The sequence below is a fragment of the Sciurus vulgaris genome (assembly GCF_902686455.1).
Source record: "Sciurus vulgaris genome assembly, contig: HiC_scaffold_424_arrow_ctg1, whole genome shotgun sequence".
In the NCBI taxonomy this organism is placed as follows: Eukaryota; Metazoa; Chordata; class Mammalia; order Rodentia; family Sciuridae; genus Sciurus; species Sciurus vulgaris.
In genome coordinates, this window is record NW_027632615.1 from 397,317 (window position 1) to 408,976 (window position 11,660).

General features: G+C 34.7%; 1 long non-coding RNA gene across 1 annotated transcript in view; it reads right to left on the minus strand.

The window, feature by feature from the left end:
• The window catches only part of LOC306652658, a 44,106-nt gene extending 40,928 nt beyond the window's left edge, over positions 1-3,178 (minus strand). The window contains exon 1 of the long non-coding RNA XR_013761504.1: positions 3,085-3,178. This is a non-coding gene — a long non-coding RNA (uncharacterized lncRNA). The remainder of the gene's footprint in view (positions 1-3,084) is intronic.
• Positions 3,179-11,660: the final 8,482 nt, after the last annotated feature.

Genomic DNA, 11,660 nt, shown 5'->3' on the forward strand with positions numbered 1-11,660 from the left:
GGAGTTAAAACTGAAGGGTCCCAATTTTCCCTAAAAGACATTTGCCAGCATATGCTGCAAAAGTCTGTTGCAAATAGTTAATCTCCTATCTATGCAGCACCAAAGAGTTAACAAGGGAAATACAGTACATGACTGGTTGCCCAAGTGGAAGTGAAATACTTCATGAGTCCTCTCCCCCAACTCACCTCACTAATAACTCCAGGACTAGGCAATTCTTTCTGTAAGAAATTTGTCTGAAATTCAAATTTTTCTGTTCAATAGACTACATCCTAAACCTCCATGCTTTGGGAGCAATGACAAATACAGATGTGCATATCTCAGTATATCACAAAGAAGAGACTCCATATTTGTATGCAAGCATTTCCATGGGCTAAAATCCCCACCAGGAGTGAAGAAAAGGGGACAAAAGTACAGATCCCTGACTATTTCTAAAATAGTATCACATCACTTTCTTTCCATGAGTATAAGGCAGCATCGATTCTAACAAACTTGCATCATGAATACAGTGCACCATTCAACTATAAGAGCTTCTGTGACCTGAGTGCAGCTGTTAGAATGATTATTTCAGAAAGTGGAAGAATAACAAGTACCCCAATTTTATGCATATGAAAGAAAGAAACACTTTAAATTGCTAGAAACAAATTCAGTAAAACCAATTTTTAAAAAGCCTTGAAAGTTGAAATTTCTTTAAAAACTTACACAATAATAATAATTCTGGGTGTGATTCCAAAGTATTTGAAATCAGTATGTTAAATAAATTATTGCATTCTCATCCTCACTGTAGCAGTATTCACAGTAGCCAAGGTCAGGAAACAACTGATGTGCATTTGGGATGAAGGGTACCCCAGGAGATTTCTTCCAGCTTTAGGGCACTCAGCTACTTCCCTGAAAAACTATACCACCAAAATTAAGTCTGCTGTCTAACAAGATAAGACCCAAGTACTGATATTCACTAGACTCTCAAGAGACATTGGATGTACCAGCTGTGGGATCCTTATATCAGACAGCTCTGAAACACAGTACCAGGAAAATATAAGAGAGGGAAGGAGAACTTTCTCACATGAATTCCATCAGGGGAACTCTTAACAAAAAGATATTTTAACAAGGTATCTGGCCTTGGAGAGACAAAAGAAGAATACAAGCACATATTTTTACAAAGGTCAAGTGATTTTTCTCTACTTTTCTATCATGTGAAATTGTCAGAAACAATAACAGCAACAAAAGTCTTTGCTTTTGTCTTTTTCTATGGTACTGAGGATTTAACACAGGGTCATGTTAAATATGAGCTACATACTCAGTCTGTGTTTTAAAAATTTGAGACAGTTCTTTGTAAGTTGCCTACGCTCAACCTACATTTCTGATGTTGACTTTGGAATTGCAATCTTCATGCCTTAGCCAACTGAGTCTGGTATTTTATGCATTTGTCATTGCACCCAGCCAGAAAACAAATTCTTTAGAAAGTTCTATCGGGTTCTTGGTTAAAAAAAAAAAAATTACAAAATAATTGGCTCATTTGAAATGTAATGGGGAAATAATTGATAATATTGAGGTTAGGGGAAGTTGTCATTGACAATATAAAAAGGGAGCTGCAATTTTATGATTTTATTGACATATACAAAGGTTTATGCTCTGAGACAGGTTTTCTCCCTCCAAATGCTGGCCATGGTCCATTCCATTCTAGATACGAGAAAGCAATGAAAACATATTAAAATTACACACACACACACACACACACACACATACACATACACATACACACATGTACACACATCCTTATTTCACCTTTTGCTTCCCATACATTTAGAACATTCAGGAGGATTCAACCAGGGTCACACACACTTGTAATCCTAACAACACATCAGTCTAGGCTTAAGTTTAAGGCCAGACTCAACATCTATTTCAAATTAAAAATAAAAAGTGGGCTGGGAGATAGCTCAGTTGGTAAAGTGCTTGCCTTGCAAGTATAAAGCCATGGGTTCAATTCCCAGCACCACAAAAAAATAAAATAAAATAAAAGTACCAGCAAGGTAGTTCAGTGGTAAAGGACTTGTGGATTCAAAGCACAATATCACCATCCCACCAAAACAGAAGAATGAGCTCAGGGAGAAGGAGGAACTGAGAAACAGACAGACTACAGATCACAATTCTCCTCCTGCAGAAAAACAATACATGGAGTTGTGATTCTGATGATCTTCCCTCTCCACAATCCACCACACAATCTGGGAATGTGCTGGAATGCTGGCATATATGTGCTCAAAAGGGACTTCAGATAGTGGCTGAAAATATTCTGCAGAAACATGAAAGCCTACTGTTGACATATGCCTCACTTGAGTGGCCAGTGAGGATTCAAGATTAAAGATCAACTCCTTATTTTGCAACTTGGCCTTAGACCTAATTGCCAGTCTATCATACTTTTCTTCCTATGCTGAAAGCCCCTAAATGAGCAAGTGGACTTTGAAGCAAAATGAAATTTCTTACCACTGATAGTGGCACATGCCTATAATCCCAGCAGCTTGTAAGGCTAAGGAAGGTGGATTGCAAGTTCAAAAACCAGACTCAGCAACTTAGCAAGAACCTGTCACTAAATAAAACTTTTAAAACTGCTGGAAATGTTGGTCAGTGGTTAAGTGCGCCTGGGTTCAATCCCCTGTACAAAAAAAGTGTCTAATTTAAAATCCCAAAAAACTCCACTGGACATGAATCATACAACTTTTCTTATTATATTAGAACTTGGTTAGTGGCTCTAATTAAATAAAAGCACGATTTCTAAAGTTGTGGTTGTGTGAGTGTGTGTGCGTGCATGTGTATAATTTTAATATACTTTGCTTGCTTGCTGTTATCTGGAATGGAATGGACCATGGCCAGCATTTGGAGGGAGAAAACTTAACTCTGGAAGCTTTCTGCTTAAAGTTCCCTGCTTTCATTCAGGGTAGTGTCTCTCCAGTTTTTTGAACCTGAGAAGAAATATAGATAAGGAATTGTATTACTCAAGTGAAAGAAAAGCAAGTAAGAGAATTGCCTGAAACTTTGTGCATATATAGAATATATACATATATTCCATATAAATAAAACATTTTTATATACCTGATTGTTTTGGGGGTTCTTTTCTAGGACCTGAGAAAATCCTGGTTCAGTTTATAACAAGGAATGTCTCCAGCAGAAGTAATCCAAACCCTCCTGTACAAATCAACAAATTCCATGTTTCTATGTCATTTTCTAAACATAGCTGATAGAGGCATGGAGCACACAACCATTTTATTGGGGACATAAATAAAAGCAGTGCAATGAAACACAATTAGTTGTACCCTCTTGAACCACCAGTGAATTGGCATTTGGAATTCAGGCAAGAAAGATAAAACCTTTTATGCTGGGAATGTGGATGACATTGGTGTCTACACTGAAAATGTTATTACAAACTTTGGAAATAAAATTCAGGTGAGTGGCAAATAATGGTTAAACAATTAGTATCCACGGTGTTTTCCAGGTGGTTTGTCAACTATGGCCACAGCACATACATGTATTACTTGCCTCCATGAAGAGCATTTTTCATTTGTGTTCTCTAAAATTATTTCTCATTATAGGGATGAGTAAACACAGATTTCTGGATATTAAATGGCAACTTGGTTGCACAAAGAGAGCTACTCAGAGACAGAACTATATGAAATCCCTTCAAATCTCCTCAAAGGCTGATTTGCTCCTGATGTGGAGGATGGGTCTGAAGAAATATTTTCACTCCATTTTTAAGAGAGTATCTAGAATACAAATGTTTTTTTTTTCTACTTTCATGTTAAGTAACTCTTCAAAAACTGAGTCATCAACCTAGATTCCTTATGAGGTAAGTGTATGGAGATTACAGAGTACAAAAAAGCACATCACAGGTGCAGAGTCTGAGTATGACCAAGAAGAGAATTGAATCTAAAGGCTCATAAATTTTAAAGAAAATATATGTAACTATTTCAAAAAATAAATGTCCGTTCATTGCTATCTCTACAACATATCATTCAGAAAACAATAGATTATAATGCATATTTCTTGGAATGCCAAATCTTATCCTATATGATTCTGTATTAAGGTTCAAATTCCAGATAAGACAATCCATGATTCACTGTCAAAAACATTAAAATAAATCTTCAAGGAAGGAATTGATGCTTTCTTGAATGTGTCATTCAACATTTACTTAACAAATGATGTTGAGAAAATATATGTATTTTCCTGCAGCCATAGGGAAATGAGATTTTTCTTATTTATATTTTCTGTTAGAATTTCAAAAGATAAGCCTTAGAATTTCATTTGAAATAATCTCCAAATACAAAACAGATAAGATAGCTACAATACAAACTCAGGGGAATAAAAATGTAAAATTTTTTATTAATTAAATGCAAAACCCTTTATTTCTTGAAATCCAATTCTATCTGCCTTTTTAATACATTTTCTTAACTTTGAAGCCAGAAACCACAAAAGAAATTCAGGCAAATGCCTTGAACTGCCGATTAATACAGGGGATATCTATATCTAAGTCTTCAATAATCATAAAAATATCAATATCTAAAGGACTATTAAAATATTTAGAGAAATATAGAATTCTATCACAGGCAAAATAATATTGATGATGATATAAAACAAATGAATACTAATAAACTCAAGGAATTTATTATTATTTGTGGAAAATCTTGCTATTGAAGTTATACAATGCTCACTGTCACAGACTTCCTAAAATTACAGCATATGTGACCATGATAACAGGTAAGAACACAACAGTACTCATCCAAACACCAACCATAGAACCCCAGGGGCATGGTTAAAGTGAATGTAAACTTTGGAAGAGAAAAATAATTATCTGTGGGAAAAATGATTACTAGGAGCCAAATTTTTAGTTATAGTATATTCAGTTTAAGAAATAGTATAAAACACCATGCTTAAGTTTTATATGTGTGCAATATTCATGTGATATTTCATATGTATACATGTTTAGAAAGAAAGTATGTAGAACTTATGAGAAAGTAAGTATCAGCAGAAGCACAAGAAACCTTACATATCCAATGTGTAGATGATAATACTCATCATTACAAGGAAGACAATTTTCCCCTAAATTTACCAATATGCCCAGGAAAACTGCTATGTGCCTATATGAATATATCACAATAAATTCTACTTTTATGCGTATCTATAAAGCAGTAATATATGAAACCATAAATAAATGGAAGAGAGGAGAAGGTAGGAGGAGAAGAACAGAGAAACTACTCGGTAATAAAGTGAAACAAATTAAATTCCATGCTTATATGATTATGTAAAAATGAACCCCAATATTATGTATAACTGTAGTGCAGTAATAAAAAAAAATCAACATGCTTTACTTTTAATGAAATACGATACCATAAACTTCAAAAATTCATCCACAAAATTATATATAATTTTAGGCAGGAAATTTTTCAATTATAAGACCAAAAGGAGTACTTCTCATTACCTGATATTCATGTATATTGTGAAACTATACTACTTCAATAATCAACAAGGAATCATAATATAAACTAAATCCATATATGAATCCATATGTATGTAAAAATCCTTTACTTAATTGCAATAAAAACTCTAGATAAATCAGACCATAACAAGACACTCTTAGCAAATAAGCTAGACCCTGTCTTGAAAAAAAAAAAAAATACTAGAGATATATCTCAGGGTAAAGTATTCCAAGGATCAACTTCCAGCAACACACACACACACAAAGAAAAAGAAATGAGAAAGAATAAAAAAGAAAGAAAAGAAAGAAAGAAAAAAAGAAAGAAAGAAAGAAAGAAAGAAAGAAAAGGAAAGGAAAAAGAAAGGAAAAGTGAAAATTCGCTGGCTCAGGAGGAAACGTGGTCCATACAGACCACAGCTGCTCTCCTACAGGAAAATGACATGTGGAGATTTGATTTCAATAATGGGCCCCCCTGTCAATCAACAACATCTGAGAAAATGCTGGGCCACAGGCATACAACTGAAGTCTTGATCCAATTGAGTCCCCTAAAATTATCCAATTGTAAAGATAAGAAAACACAGGCTTCTAGATATCAAATGGTTTCTCAGCATCATATGTCAGACTAACAACTGGCCAGGACAGAACTGTATGAAATTCCTTCTAAGTTTCTCCAGGACTGGTTTACTCCTGATATAGGAAACATTTGTCTACAGAAACAATATTTCTTCTTCATTTTAAAGAGAGAGCCTAGCAAAAACATACCAGGAGGTCCATTTGAATTGAGACACTATTTTGTGCTTTTTTTTTTAATGTTAAGGAAAGTCTTGAGTAACAGGTCAATCCAAGTTCTACATTAGGGCAAATGATCCCCCCCCCAAAAAAAAAAGAAAGAAAAGCAAGCTCAGGAGGAAGGAAGAACTAAAAACCTTATAGACCACAGTCCCTCTCATGCATGAAAACAATACATGGCATTGTTAATCTGATGATCATCTTACTTCACAATCCACCACACAATCTGGGAAGGTGCTGGAATGCTGCCACATATGTGCTCAGATAGGACTTCAAGTAGGGTCTGCAGATATTCTGCAGGGAGAGGATAGGACTTCCAGAGTCTACTGCTGACATATGCCCCATTTGATTGTCCAGTGGAGATGCAGGGCTGACCTTCTCCAGAAGAGGACCCAGGACTGCAGACACTAGAGACTACCACAGCGATTCCAGTCTGAAATTGCCAGTTCCCACCATAATCAGTGCAGCTAGTTTTAAGCAGCCTTACCCCTCAGTTTCAAGATGACACAGCACACTCACCTATTACTGGCTTTTGAGGGGACCAGTTTTCTTTCTATTAGAGCTTCCAGCATCTGCATGGCAGAGCAAACCAGGTCCCCTGAACATAAAAGAGGGAGCCTAGAGATAGATATCAACACTAGCAGGCTCCAGAGACAAAAGCCACACCAGATTGTCAAAGCCTGCTCCTCTTTACTGCCTGCGTGCTGGATTAGACATGCTTACTTAAGGGCTCCTGAGTGGACAGGGCTTATGTTTTAACATAATCAGACTCAGTCTAATGAGTTTTTTAAGAGGTGATGACATCAAATGCAAAAATGAATGAGGTCACAATGGAAGGTTCTTGCTGTAGCTTTTTTTTCTTTTCAGGTGATGAGAATTGAAATCCAGAACCTCAGGCTGCAGCTAATTTAAGGCAAGATTTTCTTGGCGAAGTGGGGTCCATTCTAGCCAGGAAGACATTTGCATTTAACCTTACATATAAAGCCTTTTCAATTTGTGGATTTTACGTGTCTATATATTATTCATGGTTGGAAATAATAAAGTGACAATCCTATAAAATTTCATTTAACTTCCCTGCTTTCTTTTGTGAGAAAACAGATTGAACATTAAACTGGGAAGGAATCCCCTAAGACAGTAATATTTAATGAAAATAATATGAGTTTCAAGGGTAATTAAAAATTTTCTAGTATTCACATAAAAATAAGTAGTAGAAATTGAGTTTAATAACATAACCCAACATATCCATTATGTGAATATTACCATTATGTGACCAACAAAATATTACTAGTTTAGTATATGTACTTTTGGAACAGCACAGTCTGAAAACTATGTCAAGCCTCCAGAATATCTCAGTTCACAGAAACATTTCCAAAATTTGATAACTATGAATCCCCTGATCTCAGATAGATGAAGGTCCTGACCAATTTTTATAAGTTATAAGTGAAGGATTCAGTTCTTTGCAGTAGTTGTGGTTCATGTGTTCAGATACAAACTTGGAATCTATTATTTAAATGCATTAAAGGCAAACTTTTTTGCAGTTTGGCCTTAGACCTAATGTCCAGTCTATGACATTTTTTTTTCTTCCTATGATGAAAGCCCCTCAATAAGCAAGTGGGCTTGGAATTAAGATGAATTGTGTTGCCAGGCATTGTGGCACACACCTGTAATCTCAGTAGATTGGGAAGCTGAGGTAGGAGGATAGCAAGTTCAAAGGCAGCCTGAGAAACTCAGCAAGGCCTTATTACTAAATAAAACATAAAAAAGGGCTGGGAATGTGGCTCACTGCTTAAAGGCCCATGGGTGTTCAATCCCCAGTATACACACACACACACACACACACACACACACACACAAAGTGTCTAATTTGAAATTCCAAATACAACTTTTCTTATTAATTTAGGACTTGGTTAGTGACACTTGTTCAAAAAAGAAGGATTGGGTATATGTGTGTGTGTGCACATACTACATTATATATATATATATATATAGCTTGCTGTCTGCTATCTGGAATGGAATGGACCATGACCAACATTGGATGGGAAAATGTTCACTTCTGGAAACTTTCTTGGTAAAACTCCCTGTTCTCAGGCCAGTATCTCTCCTGTTCTTTTGAACCTGAAAATAAAAGAAATATTGGTAAGGAATTGTTTTCCTCACCTAAAAGAAATGCAGACAAGAGATTTGTCTGCATCTATGTCCATATATATATATATATATATATATATATATATATATGTGTGTGTGTGTGTGTGTGTGTGTGTGTTTGTGTGTGTTATATATATATATGTGTGTGTGTGTGTGTGTATGCCTATATTTTTATATATGTATATATATATGTATATATAATATGCACATTTTATATACCTGTTTGGTTATAGGACTCCCCTTCCAGGACCTAGGGAAATCCTGGTTCAGATTATAACAAGGACAGGCACTAGCCAGAAATAATCTGAAACCTTCTTTACCAGTTAGCAAATAATACAGGTTTCTAAGTCTTTTCTATACATAGCTGAATATCGGCAATAGAGGCATGGAGCAGAGAACTCTTACTGGGGACACAGAGAAAAAAAAAGACAAGGAGAAACAAAATTAGCTGAACCACCAGAGAATTGGAACCTGGAATTCAGACAAGGAAGATTCAACCTTTAATATTTGGTAATGTGGATGACAAGGGTGGCTAAATACATGTATTAGTGGCTTACATAAGAGCATTATCCATCTGTGTTCTCTAAAGTTATTGTGGAGATGAGACAACTCAGGTTTCTGGACATTAAATGGCAACTCAGCAGCACCCAAAAACTACCCAAAGACAGAACTGTATGAAATCCCTTCAAAGTTCCTCAAAGGCTTGTTTGCTTCTGACATAGGGAATGTCAATCTGGAGAAATATTATTTTTTCTTCAATTTGAAGAGAGTGCCTAGAGAAGACATCTTGGGAGCAAAACAAATATTTTTCCTTCTTTCATGTTGAGGAATTCTTCAGAAACAGCTATCAACCCAGATAACTTATGAGGGTAAATGCTTGGAGATTACATGATGCAAAAAAGCACAACACAGGCCCAGGGTCTGAGTATGACTCAGTAAATAAATAAATCTATAAGGTGTATAAGAAATTGCAAAGAAAATTATGTAACTATTCCTAAAAAATAAGTCCTTTTGTTGGTATTTTCATAATATATCATTCAGTAAACAACCATTTATGAATATTTCTAGGATTTTCCAGTTCTTATCCCATATGATTTTGTATTAAACTCCAAAATCCAGATAATAGAATACATAATTCACTGTCAAAAACATTAAAAAAAAAAACTTCAAGGAAGAAGAGTGGATATTTCACTGAATGTGTCATCCAACAATTTACTTACAACTAATTTTAAGAAAATATATTCATTTTCCTGCAGTCATAGGGAAGAGAGATTTTTCTTATTTTTTTCTGTTAGAATTTCCAAAGATACACCCTAGAATTCCATTTGAAATAACCTTCAGTATAAACAGAAAAGAAACCTACATTATATGCTCAGGGGAAGAAAAAAGGCAATGTTAGGAACATGAGGTGTAAGAGGCTTACATTGCCTATGTGAGAGGTTCTTAGGGCCTGAACTGTGATATTGTGATTAGAACGCTAACTGAACTTGGCTCAATCACTATGGTAAGCTAGCACCCTTTCATCCTCAGCCACATTTCTTTCCTCTTACTTTTTCTGCCAGTGATCTTTCAGCCCATTGTTTATAATCTCTGCAGAAGTTGTAAGTTGATTGGGTCCAACAACTCTCAGAGATATTCTGTCCAGTGACTGCTTGATAATGTAATCCTGCCCATGTTACAATAAAGTTGATCAAGTTCTCTGAAACTGATCTCCAGAGGTCTTTCTTTAACTCCATTTCCACACCCTCCTCAACTATTTGTTGGGTTTCAGCTGGACCAAGAGACCCCATAAGGCAAATAATTTTTAAAATAATTAATACCCTTTTTTTTCTTGAAATCAAACTCTATCTGCCTTTTTGGATTCATTTTCATATCTTTGATGCCAGAAACTACAAATAAATGCAAACAAGAGCCTTGTACTGCCAATTAATACAGGGGAAATCCAAGTGATCAATAATCATAAAAAAGATAAACATCTTTAGAAATTAGAGAAATATAAAATAAAATTCCATCAGAGACAAAATCAAATAGTATTGATGAAGATATAAAACAAGTGAATATTCAAAAACTCGAGAAGAGTTTAAGTTATCTAATTGTGGAAACTGTTTTGCTATTGAAAATATATCATACTCCCCATCACAGATACTCACTGAAATGACAGCATATGTGACTATGATAATGTAAGGACACAACGGTATTCATCCAAACACTTGTAACCAAGGGAGATGGTACAAGAGACTGTACATCTTGGAAGGGATAAATAATAACTTCAGAGAAAACTGGTCACTAAGGGCCAGTTACACTTTGGTCACAGTATATCCAGTTTTAAAATAGTATAAAACACCTTGTTTAATTTTATGTAGGTGTAATATGCACTGGTATTTCACATGAATACATGTTCAGAAAGAATGTACATAGATTTTATAAAGCAATGAAAATCGTCAGATGCTCATTAAAGACTCAATTACACATCCCATGTGTAGATGATAAAACTCATCATTACAAAAATGAAAAATTTCCCCAAAATTAAAATACAAATATATTCCCACCAAATTTACTATGTACATATATGAATATGTCACAGTGAGTGTCTATGACATATGAGTGTCTATGAAGCCATCATTTAAAAAAAAAAACTATAAATAAATGCAAGAGGGGGAAAGAATGAGAAGGAAAGGGGAACTACTGTGTACTGAAGTGAAGCAAATTGTATTCCATGCTTGTATGATTATGTCAAAATGAACCCAAATTTTATGTATAACTATAATGCAATAATAAAAAATTAACATGCCTTTCTTTTAATGAAATATGAAACCGAAGTATAAAGTTCTAAAATTCATCCACAAACTTATACATAACATTAGCCAAGAAATTTTTCAATTGTAAGAGCAAAAGAAATACTTATCATACCTGACATTCATGTATATTATGAAACTATACTATTACAATAAGGAATCACAATATAAATAAAATCCATATATAAATTCTTATATATGTAAAAATTATATACTCCATTGCAATATAAAAGTCCAGATAAATCAAACCATAACAAGGCTAATCTCAGCAAATTAGCTAGATTCCATATCAAAATAAAAATAAAAAGTACTAGGTATATAGCTCAGTGTTAAATCTTCCCTTGGTTGAACTTCCAGTAAGAAAAAGAAAGAAAAAAGGAAGTGAAGAAAAAGAAAGTAAAAATGAACAATAAGTTAGCTTAGGAGCAAGCAAGGTTCCTGTAGACCACAGCTCTACTCCTGCAGGAAAA